This window comes from Eumetopias jubatus, unplaced genomic scaffold (genome assembly GCF_037043125.1).
Source record: "Eumetopias jubatus isolate StellerSeaLion01/CBP00866 unplaced genomic scaffold, mEumJub1_p1.0 scaffold_15, whole genome shotgun sequence".
Lineage (NCBI taxonomy): Eukaryota > Metazoa > Chordata > Mammalia > Carnivora > Otariidae > Eumetopias > Eumetopias jubatus.
Window position 1 is genome coordinate 10,850,405 of NW_028274821.1, and position 16,052 is coordinate 10,866,456.

Consider the following 16,052-nt stretch of genomic DNA (forward strand, 5'->3'; position numbering starts at 1 on the left):
CTGGGTAATAGGCAGAACTAACATGCCCTCAGTGGCCTATGAATGGACATTGTAGCTTTCGTCTGATAGTCTACACCCTTGGAAAGTTCACAAAGGCCAGGACACCTACAACCAATCATGGCTGTTGCCCAATACTGGAAGGGTAGGAGCATGAAGGAGGGGAAGAGTCTGAGGCCCCAGGAAAGATCCAGGGCACTTGGATCCTTCTTCCCAGGCCATTCAGAGGCATTGTCTCTGCATGAGGACATTTGGTCTCTAATTAGAGTCCTTTCAACCCCATGCTGCCATTTTGATCCAGGCATTCTAATTTTAAGCAGTTGAACCCTTCTGGTCGGCTGCCTGCTATGACAGAACATTCTAGAAAACTATTATATGAACGCAGGCACCTTAGATGCTACCTAGGATTCCAAGGACTGTACGTTTTCCAAACTGCTCCCAGTAGAGTGATCTTCTGAGTCATGCATATCACAACACTGCTGTCCCCTCAGCCAACATCCTTGGTAGCTGGAAACCAGGAACATGGAAGTTGTTCTCCATTGTCTACTCACACCTACTGGCATGAGCTGTTGACCAGGGAAACCCTGGCTTACAAACAGATTGACTTTGAGGCGCTCATTTGTTAGTCATTTGTGTGGAGCTCAGAATATGTTTTCTCACGTCACATTTCTCATTCGATCTCATTTGTTGGTGGATGGACTCTTAGGCTAGGTCACAAACGTGTATATAAACCACAGTGAGACCATTACATAGTATAATTAGACACTAAGAGACATTTATTGAGGATCAAGTGAGATTGTATATTTGAAACATGCTGGGTATCCAACAAAGGGCTATATAAACTTTTTAAATCATAATTTTAAAATATAAATTTGAATGCGATAAAGCTTGTATTTTCGCCATTATAATGTGTGCTAAAGCATAATTACTAATTACCCTGCACTATAAGGTTTCTGACATGGTCTGCTTGGCTTTCAAATGTGGCAACATGGTTCTTCTCAGAAGCAGAAAGCCTGTTCTGGTCCCATGTGTGATGTCCATTCTCCCAATCCAAAAGCACCTCAATGTCCCTCCAGGATCCACACACTCATGCTGTACTTTGCCTAGGCATAACTACAAAGCAAAGGGGTGGGCACATAACCCAACACAGGACAATGATCTCTCCTTCCCAGGATTCTGGATGATGGATGGACACAAGGATGGAGGGAAATGGCTGGAACACCTTCATGGCAGGGGTGAACCCCTATGTGATGATGCAGTGAAGTGTGAGACCTCCCAGGAAGTGAAAGCAGCCCATACTCGTTGTAGTCCTGAATTTCCTAAGATACTGTCTTTATTTAATTTTTTTAAATATAAGAACATACTAGGATAAGAAATATTCTATTATCCACTGGGGAATGCAAATCAAAACCACATGGGCTGCCACTTTACAATCGCTAGGATGGCTATTTCAAAAAAAGATGGGTGATAGCAGGTGTTGGTGAGGATACGGAGAAATCAGAGCATCATGCATTATTGGTGGGAATATAAAATTGTGCAAGTGGTTTGGAAAACAGTCTCGCAGTTCCTCAAAAAAGTTAAACACAATGTTCCCACATATATCCCAGCACCCAAGAGAAATGAGAACATACTTTCATACAAAAATTTAGACATGAATGTTCACAGCAGCATTATTCATAATAGAAAAGTGGAAACAACCCAAATGTCTATCACCTGCTGCATGGATAAACAAAATAAAGTCTATCGTGCAATGGAATATTATTTAGCAACAAAAAAGGAAAGAAGTACTATTATATACAACAACATGGATGCACCTTGCAAACATCATGCCAAGTGAAAGAAGCTAAACCCAAAGACCACATATTTATTAGTCCTTATATGAAATTTCCAGAACAAGAGAGCCTATAGAGGCAGAAAGTGGACGAGTGGTTGCCTAGGGCTGGGGCCTTGGAAGCAAATGGGGAGTGACTGCTAATGGGAACAGGGTTTCTTTTCGGGGTGAAGAAAATGTTTTAAAATTGAGTGTAGTGACAGAAACACAACTCCATGAATATATTAAGAATTAGCAAATTACGCATGTGAAATGGGTGAACTAGGTGGATTATTTCTCAATAAAGATATGGATGTGTGCAAGTGTCCTAAAAACACAAGAGTGAAGGCAGAAATTACCAAATTTAATGAAACAGCCAAGAATGGAGGAAAATCTGCAGAATTTGCTTCCAAGTACTCGACAGGCTGATTTTCATTACAAGTTGAACCATCACCAATTTTTAAAAACCAACAGATTAGACCACTGTCCATATCAAAAGGCCCATCTTGCATGAACAACACTGTATCTTGCATTTGGCACCACAAAGGAACCCAAACCAACATGGCGATCGCTTATGTGCTTACTTAGGGAGATGACCGTAGACACAGAGGGACAAGACAACCAAGCAAAGGCCCTTTGCTGTAACCTGGGTGCCTTCTGACAGACATGTCTTACTGCTCCTGAGACTTCTGCCCCCAGGTCCTCTCAAATAACATGATTTCGTCTCATGGTCCTTCTGTAGCTCTTCCTGCCATAGACCAGAGGGGTCTATCTGAAATGGGAATATCTAAAAAGGATCAGGAAAGGTAGGGCATTATAAGAGAGTCAAAGAAAGGAAGCAGGGACAGACTCTTGCTTTCATTTTGAAGCAAAATCTGTCATCCTATGCCAAAACCCCAATATTTTTTTCAGCATGAAATAAGAATGTTCCTGCTCTTCAATCCTTCTTAAAGAGGGTCAGCGAGTGTTTCTGTTGCAATTCTCCACATCGGTTTCCCAATTCGGAGCCACACAACTGATCCTCTTCCCTGACAGTGGAGCCTGGGATCAATTCTATAGAATGCAATTAAATCTGTCCCTTTAAAGCTGTCAAATATGGAGATGAATTGTTAGTCCTTAAAATGAACATACTGAATCGTCCCACATGGAAAAGAACTTCTATCATTTAAAGAACGTCCAAATTAAATCTCTCTGGAGAGGCCCTAAGCCCATATTAAACCAGCAAAAATAAGCTAGAAGGACAAAATCACACGTTGGTCAAACTGTGGGAAAATCAGCATGCCCCACACCCCAGTGGAACCCCACAGGGTTGTATCTTGGTTCAGTGCCTCTGGAAAGCAACACTGTAATACACAACAAGAACTCTAAAACTGTCATTACTTTTCAATGTGATCATTTCACCTTGGAGAATATACCCCATTTCATACAAACATATAATTTGACCAGTAATGAATATAAGAACTCTGTATATGGTGGCAAATAACTGAAAATAACCAAAGCACCCAACACAAGGGAGAGCACCAAGTAAATAATAGCAAATAGGTGAAATACGATTTTACCACTTAAAATAAAAATGTGAATTAGGTTCACCCATGGAAAAGTGCATACCAAGTTACAAATGAAAAGTAAAATGAGGAACTGAATAGAATTACTAACAGTATATGTGTAAGGATCAGAAATCCTTTTGGTAATTATCTAAAGCTAGTTTAATCACTACCTCATTCAGCTCTTTCTGATGTAAAGTTGCTTAAGTTCATCATTTTGAAAAAAGGTGTGTACATATAAAATAGCATGCAGGCACAGGTGCACTCTTGGGAATTTTTTTTCTTTTTTAAATTTCTTATTGTTATGTTAATCGCCATACATTACATCATTAGTTTTTGATGTAGTGTTCCATGATTCATTGTTTGTGCATAATACCCAGTGCTCCACGCAGAACGTGCCCTCCCTAATACCCATCACCAGGCTAACCCATCCCCCCACCCCCCTCCCCTCTAGAACCCTCAGTTTGTTTTTCAGGCACTCTTGGGACTTTTTTAAATTTTGTAAATTTCAGCTATAATGTTAGTGATATGGAACTTCATTCTCAGAAGAGCACCTAGCATCCCAGCATCAGAATCAACCCTCTTCCTCTGTACATTGACCCTAGCGAAGGGGAAAGCCTGCCTACACAGAGAAGAGAATTCAGCCCCGGCAAGGGGTCATCCAGACTTGGTGTCCACACAGGTAGTGATGGCGTGTGGGTTTTATTTCCTCTGTATTTGAGTCTCAGACCAAATTCAACATGTGTCAGATAATCTTAATGATGCCAGATTTATATATATCATGATATTTCCTTGATGAGCTAAGACACTTTTCTAATAACTCAAAATGCTTTAAAATATTATTTTCTTTATTTCTACAAATTAAACTGGGAGGGAGCCTTGGGATTTGTTTAAAATGTTGGTACCCCCACTCAGGAGTCAGAATGGTAGAGGGGGATGGGTAGCAAAGCTCTGTTTTTATTCGGACGGACAGATAATTGTGATACACACAGTTGGGACTAAAGGCCAACTAGAACCAATGATGGAGCAGAGCTTGCCAAGTGTGAACTATGGACCATATGCTTCCAATTATCAGCTGCTTAATAAAATGTGGATTCCTAGGCCCTATCCCCGTCCAGAAACAGCATCTCTTATGGCATGGCCTGGAAAACTGCATGTTTAGCCAGCAACTCCTGGTGACTTTTATGTCAATAAAGATTTGCTAATAGTGCACGACTATGAGAGAGTATTAGTTCCTTCACTCATTCAAAAAACATCGAGGGCACAAAAGTGCCAGGCTCTCTGCCAAGTGCCAGGGATTAAAGTCCAAGATGATACTGTTGCTGTTCCTGGAGGCTCAGCCCAGTGGGTGGGAGGGAGGAGGACAGATGGATAACTGAATAAATAATTATAACAGAACATGATGAGTATTATAATAAAAAATGTGACCATGCCTTGTGAGCAAAAGAGGAGGGAGTTAGTAATTCAGCCTAGGAATGCTTAGAAGGCTTCCGGAATAAGAGGACTATCGAACCCAGGTGCCTGGGTGGCTCAGTCGGTTAAGCATCCAACTCTTCATTTCGGTTCAGGTCATGATTTCAGGGTTGTGAGATCGAGCCCCATGTGAGATTGAGAGCCCCAAGACTCCCTTTCTCCCTCTCCATCTGCACCGCCCCCAAAAAAGAGGACTTTCGAGCCATACTTTGGAAAAAAAAAAAAAAAAGAAGTAGGAACAGACCTGATGGAAAAAAGCAGTTTGTTTGTTTTTACCATTTCACGACATCTAATACTTGAAGTAGGAGTATGAAGGAGTATTCAAGTATTTTAACTATCAGGCTGTCCTGTTTCTTTACATAAATGTAGCCATTTGCCAGCTCTTTGAGTTCAAGTAGATTAGTTAACCAAGCGGAGTCTTAGTTCCATTACGTATGAAATGAAGGGGCCGGGCTATCTGATTTCCTGGGCACCTTTCCAGCTCAAACTGGCAAAGATGCTCAAGAATCTCCAAGTGGAACAGTTAGCACCATGATCTACATCAGCAGCTGTGCTAGGAAAACTACAGAGCCCTGGAAGTCTTCTCACTGGCTTTCATCCCTAAAAGAAAATTCTTTCACTATATGCTGGATGGTCAGCAGCCAAAATGGTTGGAAGAATTTTAAAATGGATTCAAGAAAGAAAACAAGTCAATAAGTATTTCAAGGGGCTTAGGGTTTTCCTGAATGTGACATGTTTTAAACAAGAGTGAACAGGGTGGAATAAAGAAAAGTAAAACTATAATTTACCCTTAGTAACTAACAACTGACTTAGTAACTAACAAAACACTCAAGAAATACGAGCGTAAAGTACGCAGCTAGTAATAAACACTAATTACAGACATTTGTGGGTGGCACATACATGTATGTGGCCACAGGCACATGGTGTAATTTAACCTTGCAAAATAACCATTGTTCGGGACCAGCAATGATTTGCACCAAGTAAGCAATGAAATTGCTTCCTGAATTATAAGGTTAGGGCAGTACAGTAAAACAACGATAATGAAGATTTTTAAATCTATTATTGTGTGTAGAAAAAGTAGCTCTGAATGATGTAAATAAGCCAGGTTGGATCACAGCGCATGGCATGGATAAAGTCTGAAAACACACAGCTGGGCTCACGAGTGAGTAGTTCCTGGAGTTGACCACATCAAAACGACAGAAGGTGGGGCACCCGGGTGGATCAGTTAGTTGGTTTGGCATCTGACTCTTGGTTTCAGCTCAGGTCCTGGTCTCAGGGGTCGTGGGGTCCAGCCCTGCCTCCAAGTAATCTCGATGCCCAACATGGGGCTGGAACTCACGACCCCAAGATCAAGAGTTGCATGCTCTGCTGACTGAGCCACTGAGGGGGCCCTAAAGTGTACCTTTAAATTTAAAAGGCTACAAAATTAACAGCTGTAGCAAATTATATATATTATACATTATATAATATATACACACTATTATACATTATATAATATATACATAATAATATATACTATACATACAGTATATATTATCTACATATATAATACATGAATATAACTCCATCCTTACATATACATACACGTTAATGGAGTCTGGAACAAATTCCTCAGAAGTTCGTTAGCCTGGGGCTCCATAATAGATATTTCAGGTTTCAGATTTTCTCATATTTTCCATCTCTTCTCATAAACAGACATGCCGTAAATGTACAACTTTTATGAAGATGATTCAACAAGTGGAAACATGATTACAAAGAGAAGTTTGCTGCTTATTAACAAGCTGTGGAACTTATGTTTCTTCCTCACAGGGGAGTCCCAAATTCCTTTCACTTGGAAAATTCCTCTGAATAGGAAGAATATTTATTCGATGACTGAAGTGTTTTGAGTGTTCCCAGAGGGAGCCTAGAGAAGAGTTAGCCAATGTCTTCAGGGTCTCGCTAAGGCATCAGTTTCTCTCCTGACATAGTCCTACCTCCTACTGATGAGGCAGCATAATCACCTAAAAGAACACCTATAAGTACTGAGTAATTTTTTTAAAGATTTTATTTATTTGTCTGAGAGAGCATGAGAAGGGGGAGGGGCAGAGGGAGAGAAAGAAGCAGACTCCCCACTGAGCAGGGAGCCCAATGCAGGGCTCAAACCCAAGACGATTCAAAACACACAGATACAACCTCCCATCACAATTAATACAGAGAAAATCAAACCTAGCCACATCACAGTAAAACACAAAAATCAAGGAGAAATTTTAAATGTTCTTGAAAAAATCTGGGGAAAAGACACATTGCCTCCAAAGCATAATAGTAAGACTGATCATTGACTTCTCAATGGAAACAGTGAAATCCCAAAACCAATGCAATGATATCTTTATAGCACTGGAAGAAAACAACTACCAGTCTAGAATGTTCTACCTGGTGAAAATATCCTTCATTAAGAAAGGATAAATAAAGACTTTACCAGATAAACAACAACTGAGAGAATTTATTACTAGCAGAGCTGGACTAAAAGAAATAGTAAAGAGAGCTCTTCAGACAGAAGGAGAGCAGAAAAGTGTTCCAGATGGAAGCACAAAAGTGTTGAAAGCAATGAAGTACATCGACAGTACAAAATAATGATAATAATGTGGATTTAAAATACACATAGCATTGGGGCACCTGGCTGGCTCAGTTGGTGGAGCTTGTGACTCTTGATCTTGGGGTTGTGAGTTTGAGCCCCGTGTTGGGTGTAGAGATCACTTATTTATTTATTTTTTTTTTAAGATTTTATTTATTTATTTGACAGCGAGAGGGGGAGAGAGAGAGAGCATGAGTGCACAAGCAGGGAGAGCAGGAGAGAGAGAAGCAGGCTCCCCAGTGAGCAGGGAGCCCAACACCAGCCTCAATCCCAGGACTCTGGGATCATGACCAGAGCCAAAGGCACATGCTTAACCAACTGAGCCACCCAGGTGCCCCTAGAGATCACTTTAAAAAAATTAAAAATCTTAAATAAATTTAAAATATACATAGCATTAAAATCCATGTCAGTGATAACACAGAAGGTGGGAAGGGTAAATGGAGTTCATATCTTCTAAAGTTCCCGCATTGTTTGCGAAATGGTGAAAGTACTCGTTGCAGAATTCTAATAAGTATGTATTGTTGTAATCTCTGGAAACAAGAGACAAGTTGAAAAAGAGGGGAAGGGGCGCCTGGGTGGCTCAGTCGTTAGGCATCTGCCTTCGGATCCCGGGATCCCAGGGTCCTGGGATCGAGCCCCGCATCGGGCTCCCTGATCCACGGGAAGCCTGCCTCTCCCTCTCCCTCTCCCCCTCCCCCTGCTTGTGTTCCCTCTCTCACTGTCTCTCTCTCTGTCAAATAAATAAAAATTTTTAAAAAAGGGGGGGAAACACAGTAGAAATATACACTTAAACTCAAATAAAAACATGAATGGAAGACCTGAAACCATAAAACTTTTAGAAGAAAATATAGGCAGTAAGCTCCTTGAAATAGGTCTTGGCAATGATTTTTTTTATTCTTAACACCAAAAGCAAAGCAACAAAAGCAAAAACAAATAAGTGGGACTACATTAAAGTAAGAACTTTCTGCAGAGCAAAGGAAACCATCAAGAAAATGAAAAGGCAATCTACTGAGTGGAAGAAAATATTTGCAAATCATATATCTGATAAGGGGCTAAGATCGAAAATATATTCAAAAATTCATACAACTCAACAGCAAAAAGCCAATCTGATTTAAAAAATGGGCAGAAGACCTGAAATGACATTTTTCCAAAGAAGATATACAGAAAATATACATTTTTCCAAAGAAGATGGCCTTTCCAAAGAAGGTACATGAAAAAATGCTCAACATCATTAATCATCAGGGAAATATGAATCAAAACCACAAGGAGCTATCACCTCACATCTGTCTGAACGGCTAACATCAAAAGGCAAGAAATAATAAGGGTTGGTGAGGATGTGGGAAGTGGGAACCCTCATGCACTGTTGGTGGGGATGTAAACTGGTACAGCCACTTAGAAAACAGTATGGAGGTTCCTCAAAAAAATTAAAAATAAAACTACCATATGATGCGGCAATTCCACTTCTGGGTATTTATCCAAAGAACACAAAAACACTAATTCAAAAAGATATATGCATCCTCATGTTCTTTGCAGCATTATTTACAAGAGCCAAGACATGGAAATAACCTAAGCATCCATCGATGGATGAATGGATAAATAAATTGTATATACATACACAGTGGAGTATTATTCGGCTATATAAAAAAGTAAAATCTTGGGGCACCTGGGTGGCTCAGTCAGTCAGGAATCTGACCCTTGATTTTGGCTCAGGTTGTGATCTCAGGGTCATGGGATGGAGCCCTGAGTGGGGCTCTGCGCTCAGCACAGAGTCTGCTTGGGACCCTCTCTCTTCCTCTCCCTCTGCCCGCCCCCCTCTCTAAAATAAATAAATAAAATCTTGAAAAAAAATTAAACTTTCCCTTTTGCAATAACATGTACAGACCTTGAGGGCATTATGATAAGTGAAATAAATCTGACAAGGAAAGACAAATACTATATGATATCTCTTATATATGGAATCTATAACAAAACCAGAAACAAGCTCATAGATACAGACAACAGATTAGTGGTTGCCAAAAGGCATGGGAGAAATGAGTGAAGGGGTTTAAAAGGTAAAAAAAATGCCAGGCAATCTGCCTAAGCATAAACCTTTCTGTTGAAAAGGGGCATCTGCTTTAGAATTTTATCTAGGATTCATCTTGCTCATTTCTGAAAACCAGGAAAGAAACTGAAAACTGTAATGATTTATAACTTAGTGAGACTTACTTTTACTTTTACTGGTTTGTTATCATCATGTTTGAGATAAGTTATTTGAGTCTTAGGAACGAAGGAGTGCAAGGAAAAAACAAACTCAAATATGTCAGTAATTATATTAAATATAGTTAGAGTAAATTCACCAAATACAAGACAAAGATCATCAGATTACATAAAAAAACTATATGCTACTTACAAGAGACATACTTAGATACTTTACTTTTTAAACAGATTTATAGAGGTATAATTGACATGCAATATTCTGCGCATTTTTAAAGTGGATAATTTATAAGTTTGACACAAGTGTACACCCATGAAACCACCACTGCAATCACAAAACTTCCTCGTGCCACTTCTTAATCTCCCTCCTTCCCCCAACCCTTGCTCCCTGGTAACCACTAATTTATCTTCTATCATTATAGATTAGTTTGCATTGTCTAGAATTTTACATAAATAGAGCCATACAATGGATCTCTTTCTTCTGGCTTCTTTCACAAGCATAATTATTTTGAGATCTATCTATGTTGTAGCATACATCAATAATTCATTTCCTTTAATTATAGAGGAGTATTCCATTGCATGGATATACCACCATTTGTTTACCCATTCACCTGCTAAAGGACATTTGAGTTTTCTCCGGTTTGGGGCTGTTACAAATAAAGCTGCTATTAACATTCATGTGCAAGCCTTTTTATGGACATATTCTTTTATTTGTCTTGGGTAAATGCCTAGATAAACTGCTTACAAAGTGGTGGAAAAAAGTTAGGCAAAAATAGCCAAAAGAAAGCTGGTGTAGCTATGGTAATATGGCAAAAAGGACTTTAAAGCAACAAGCGTGACAAAAGGTAAAGAGGACATTTTCTAAAGGATCAAAAGTCAGTTCACCAGAAAGATATAGCAAACTTAAATGTGTATGCACCAAGTAATAAAGGCTCAAAACATATAAAGCAAGAACTGCAGAAGAGGAGAAATATCAAATTCATAATTATAGTGAAAGACTTTAGCAAACTTTTTCCGGAAGTGATAGAACATGTAAATTAAAAAATCAGAGATATATAAGATTTGAAGATGATAGACAAACTTGATCTAATTGACTTATATAGAAAATCTACACTTAATGACAGAGTAAACATTCTTCCTGCGCCGCTTCCAAAAGTAACCATATACTGGATCACGAAGCAAGTCTCAACAAACTTCAAAGTTCAGAAATCATATAGAATAGTTAGTCTCACACCACAGAATTAAACTCGGGATCAACAAAAACATACTAGCTTTCTAAATATTTGCTTATTTTTGCAGATGGAATAATATTAAACATCTTCTTTATACACATAGGTTGAATAAATGAATTTTAAAAAACTAGTTATAAACCAAAAAGGAAAAAAGGGAAAAATTATATAAAATATCTAGATATAGTTATAAACTATTCTATTTTTATTTTGAGTATGCCATATTTAGGTACTTTTTTTAAGATTTTATTTATTTATTTGACAGATAGAGACACGAGAGAGGAAACACAAGCAGGAGGAGTGGGAGAGGGAGAAGCAGGCTTCCCGCCAAGCAGGGAGCCCGATGCGGGGCTTGATCCCAGGACCCTGGGATCATGACCTGAGCTGAAGGCAGATGCTTAACAACTGAGCCACCCAGGTGCCCCTCTATTTGTGTACTTTTAAATATAAAAAGTATAAAAAAAGAACATTACAAAATGTCTCTCTCTTATTTTGTCTTCCAGTGATGCAAGTTCCCTCCCCATAGACAATCCACATAATAGTTTCTTACGTATATTAATGTACATATACAATATAGATGCAAATACATATACATATTCTTTCCCCAGTACTGTACACAAATGGGAAAATAATATTTGAGATTCATCGATACAGTAGTGTGTACCAATAGTTGTTCTTTTTTTTCAATGAAGGACGATTACATTGTATGAATACACCACAATCTGTTTATCCATTCACTGGTGAGCTACATTTTGCCTGATAGATAAGCATGTAAGAATCCCCTCAGTCTTTTTTATGGCTGTATATATATTCTACTATACAGACGGGCATTTTCTTAACTAATCTCTTTTACATATTTTTGTTATTTCCAATTTTTTATTGAGGTATAATTGACATATAAAATTATACTAGTTTCAGGTATAAAACATAATGATTTGATATTTATAAATATTGCAAAATGATCACACAATAAGCCTAGTTAATACCCGCCACCATACATAGTTATGGATTTTTGTATGACAAGAACTTTTAAGATCTACTCTCTCAGCAACTTTCAATTATGTAACACAGTATTATTAACTATACTCACCATGTTATACATTATATCCCTGTGACTTATTTATTTTATAACTGGAAGTTTACACCAATTGACCCCCTTCACCCATTTTGCCCATCCCCACCTAGTACCTCTGGCAACCACCAATCTATTCTCCACATCTATGAGCTCAGTTTTTTGTTCTGTTTTAGATTCTACATATAAGTGAGATTCTACAGTATTTGTCTTTCTCTGACTTACTTCACTAAGTATAATGCCCTCAAGGTCCATCCATGCTATCGCAAACGGCAAACCTTTGTAAGTTTTTCTGAGGAATCTCCACGCTGTTTTCCAGAGTGGCTGCACCAATTTATATTCCATGTTGTTTCCAGCTTCTTGCCAGCACAAATAATGTTCAGTAAATCGCACATAGGCTAATTCACACATTTACAAATACATCTGTGGAATAAAGTCCTAGAAGTGGAATTGCTGGGCCAAAGGATTTGTGTATTTGTTCTTCATAGTATTTTATCAGTTAACACTTTAGAAATATAAGAGAATGTACAACATGGTTGCATCAAATTTAAGGAGTTAATGAACGAACTGGCCATTCTGCTTATTGTACCTATAACTATCCTGTAGAGTCAAGATCTGTTTATCTGATAAACAAAACCAAGGTCTTCATTGAGGAGCTCTTTTCTTCCCTTTGTGGGCAGGAAGCTGCTATCTAGCAGAATTAATCCCTTCTTTTAGAGGGCAACGGTAAAACTCAGCACCGTGTGATGACTTCCCGTCAGCCTGAAGATTTGGTTCAGACATTTTGGGTTTGCAGTCCCAAGAGGACTCCAAGTGAAGGTCAAGTTGGCAATGGGATAAGCAGGTCCGGGGCAGAAATGAGAAGTCCAGGTTGCAGATGTAGATTTGGCTAAGCTTGAGTTTAGGGCTGTTTTTCCAACAGGGGTAAGAGATCTACATCTCTCCACCCACAGTTTCTCACCTGTCTCCCTAGCAACCCATTGTCTACATGGCTGTAAGCGATGCCCTCAATGGTGCAGTCAGAGTCTGCGGTCTTGGAGGAAAGCCACCCAGCCTTACTAAAGAGCAAATAAACCAAACTCTCCAAGCCCAGTGGTCATTGGTATATTTCGACTTAGACTGCTCTTTGATGAGTCTAATTTCTGAGGAAAACCCAAGTAATAAGGGCTCTCAACAAGCTGGTCAAAGAAGATCTTCTTCCAAGCAGTGTCTGAACCACGGAAGAATTTGCGGAATGAAATCTTACCAGACTCATGAATTAAAAATAGGCATGTTTCTCGATGTCGATAATGTTCCCGATTATTAGGATTGTGGAAGGTTGACACAGCTTCTTAGTGAAAACGGAAAATAATACCAATATGTATCAAGTGCTTGCGCTAGGCCTGGTTCTGTGCTGAGCACTGGATGTGGACCATTCCACTGAATTCCCACAGCAACACTATGAACGGAGTTTGTCTTCCGCCATTCAACAAGTACAAAACACAGGACAGGAAATGTCTGGAGTCAGGATTTGAAACCAATGCTCTCTGACTCTAGCGACCAGGCTCTTAGTCACTATGATTGTATAAGCTTTTTTTAAAAAAATGCATTTAAATCTAAATACACAATTTAAAAATACATAGAAGCAAAACCACTAGCAGGAGATGCTATTCACAGATATGTTAGAGAGACAACAATAGTTTTTTTAATTCTCTTTTCTTTTTCCATATGGCTTGTGCAGTGGTTGCCCTAATTTTGTGACAGAAATTGTATACGCGCACACATACACATTGTTAACCTACAACGTTGTCAGCTTTCTAAATAACATAAATTCTTCTGCTGAGACATGGGAACGAGCCTGAACATCTTAAGAGTCTCTTGAGGGCTCTTGTATTATTTTGTTTCTTCGTCCCCTGGAATTTCTACATAAAACTGTGTTCTCACATACTTTGAGCCCTTGTATCCACCTCTCGATCCACCTGGATTCCATTAAACTCAACAAACACTGTTGGGCGCCATTCATTAAAAGCACCTCATTTCTCCGTTCTGAGTTGCGATTTATCTAAATTATTTGTCCTGGGCTTGGCCAGCTCCTTGGCCATTAAAAGACCACATGCTTCTTTTTTTCCTCCAAGACCATAGAACGGGGCTGTTTTCAGATATGCTGGCCAAGGCAGTGAATTAACAGTGTGTCTGCGTCTTAGTGAAGTGCCTTCAGTAAGACCCCAAGAGGCTTGTGGCCTCTAAAACCAAAGTGCTTGCAGCTGTGAAGTACAAAAATGCCTTTTACAATAAGGTGAAATGGGACGATTTTAACCCCTCCTTTCTTGTCGGTTTCCTTCCTTAAATTGTGGAATTTACTGGGGTGACTGAGAAAGTTTTTGTTTGCTCTTGAACCCAGCCTCAGCTTGTGGTCGACAAACATACTAAGCGGAGGCCAGGAAGGTTGGCTGTACCTTCATACTCTTCCTATATTGCAGCTCTTCTCAGACCAGCGACATCAACATCCCCTGGTAATTTGTTAGAAAAGCAAATGCTTGGGCCCCACCCCAGACTTACTGAATCCTAAACTCTGGGGTGGGGGGCAAGCATCTGTGTTTTAACAAGCCCTCCAAGTGATTCTGATGCACGCTCAAGCCTGAGAACCCCTTGTTCTGTTGTGAGCCGACAAACTCCAGGTCCGCCTGCCAGGCTGCCCTTGCCTTCCACTCACCCACCCTCAGACTTTGGACTTGGCCATCTGACCACCTCCCTTAGCCTAACTAACCCTGCCCACCCAGTTCATTTGAAAACCAAGATCCTAACAGACATTCATTTACCAACATTTATATTTCCTCCTCAGATTTAGCCAAAATGTGCCACTTTATACAAACAAATGCACCCCAAGATTACCAAAATCTCCAACCCCAAACCATCTCTATTTTTTCCTCAAAATTTATTTAATTTTATATATTTTTAAAGATTTTATTTATTTATTTGAGAGAGGGAGAGAGACAGAGAGCACGTACGGGGTGGAGGAGCAGAGAGAGAGAGAGAGAGAGAGAGAGAATCTCAAGCAGACTCTGCACTGAGCACGTTGCTCAACGCGGGGCTTGATCCCATGACCCTGAGATTGTGACTTGGGAGAAACCAAGAGTCAGACGCTTAACTGACTGAGCCACCCGGGTGCCCCTCAACATTTATTTTAGATTGGAGGATAGGAACCATGCTCCTTACACCAGAGAAACTGCATTCTTCCTAAGTTATGAAGCTATTAATGGCTAACTATTGTTAACTTTAGGAAAGAGCTCTTGAGTGGGGAAGGGGGAGGACTGGAGTCTCCAAGGGGTGATGTTTTGGAGAGAGAGAGCAAATTAGGAAAGTTGTAGAATGAAGAGAATCTCTTAGGAAAAACAGGAAGGAAAGAGGAGACATTAAGCCCAGAAGTCTGACCTTGATTTCTTCTTTCAACAAACAATTATTGAGCACCCACTTTTCAAGGTGCCACAGTGAGGAAAGCAGACAACGGTCCCTGCCCTTAAGAGAAGCTTATATGCAAATGTGCACTGCGGCCTGAGTGTCTGTATTTTGTAACAAGCTTCCTTATTCTAAACCAAGCATTACACTATCCAGTGATCTTTCCACTCATGGTCCTACTGTTTCATGACTGTAGGCATCTGAGGCGAGACAATCTTTTGGTGTCTTCATAGGCGGGAGGAGATGGCCAAAATGAGGGAAAATTGTTCAAAAAGAAAATGTGACCAGACCCCACCTCAACTAACATATTTAGCTACTCACAGAGCAAAGGAACTCTCCCCGAGGCTTCTGAAACGTTATGTCTTTATAAGGTCCGAGTATTATACACATTCTGTAAAGCCACACTAGTCCTCACACTAGGATAAGTAATATCCCCATCTTCCAGAAAAGGGAATGGAAGCAGAGAAGACCTGCGTGACTGGAGCCAGTTCTGATGCAAAGTGTCTGACCTGAGGAGCCCCCGTCTCCTCTCCCAGGTGTCTCCCTGGGCTGGATGGGCACATTCACACTCGCTCAGCTGTAGCACTCATCCTGGTCGGGAAGCCATGCCCAGTCTTCTGCCAACATTTGTCAGGAAGCCCCCGTGTCCTTTATCTTTTCTGTAAATAGTCTTCCCTGCTGGCCTCAG

The 16,052-nt window shown here is 39.9% G+C and overlaps 1 protein-coding gene across 1 annotated transcript in view; it reads right to left on the minus strand.

The window, feature by feature from the left end:
- DOCK8 (dedicator of cytokinesis 8) overlaps positions 1-16,052 on the minus strand; it is a 218,192-nt gene that overhangs the window by 170,990 nt on the left and 31,150 nt on the right. The window lies entirely within an intron of this gene.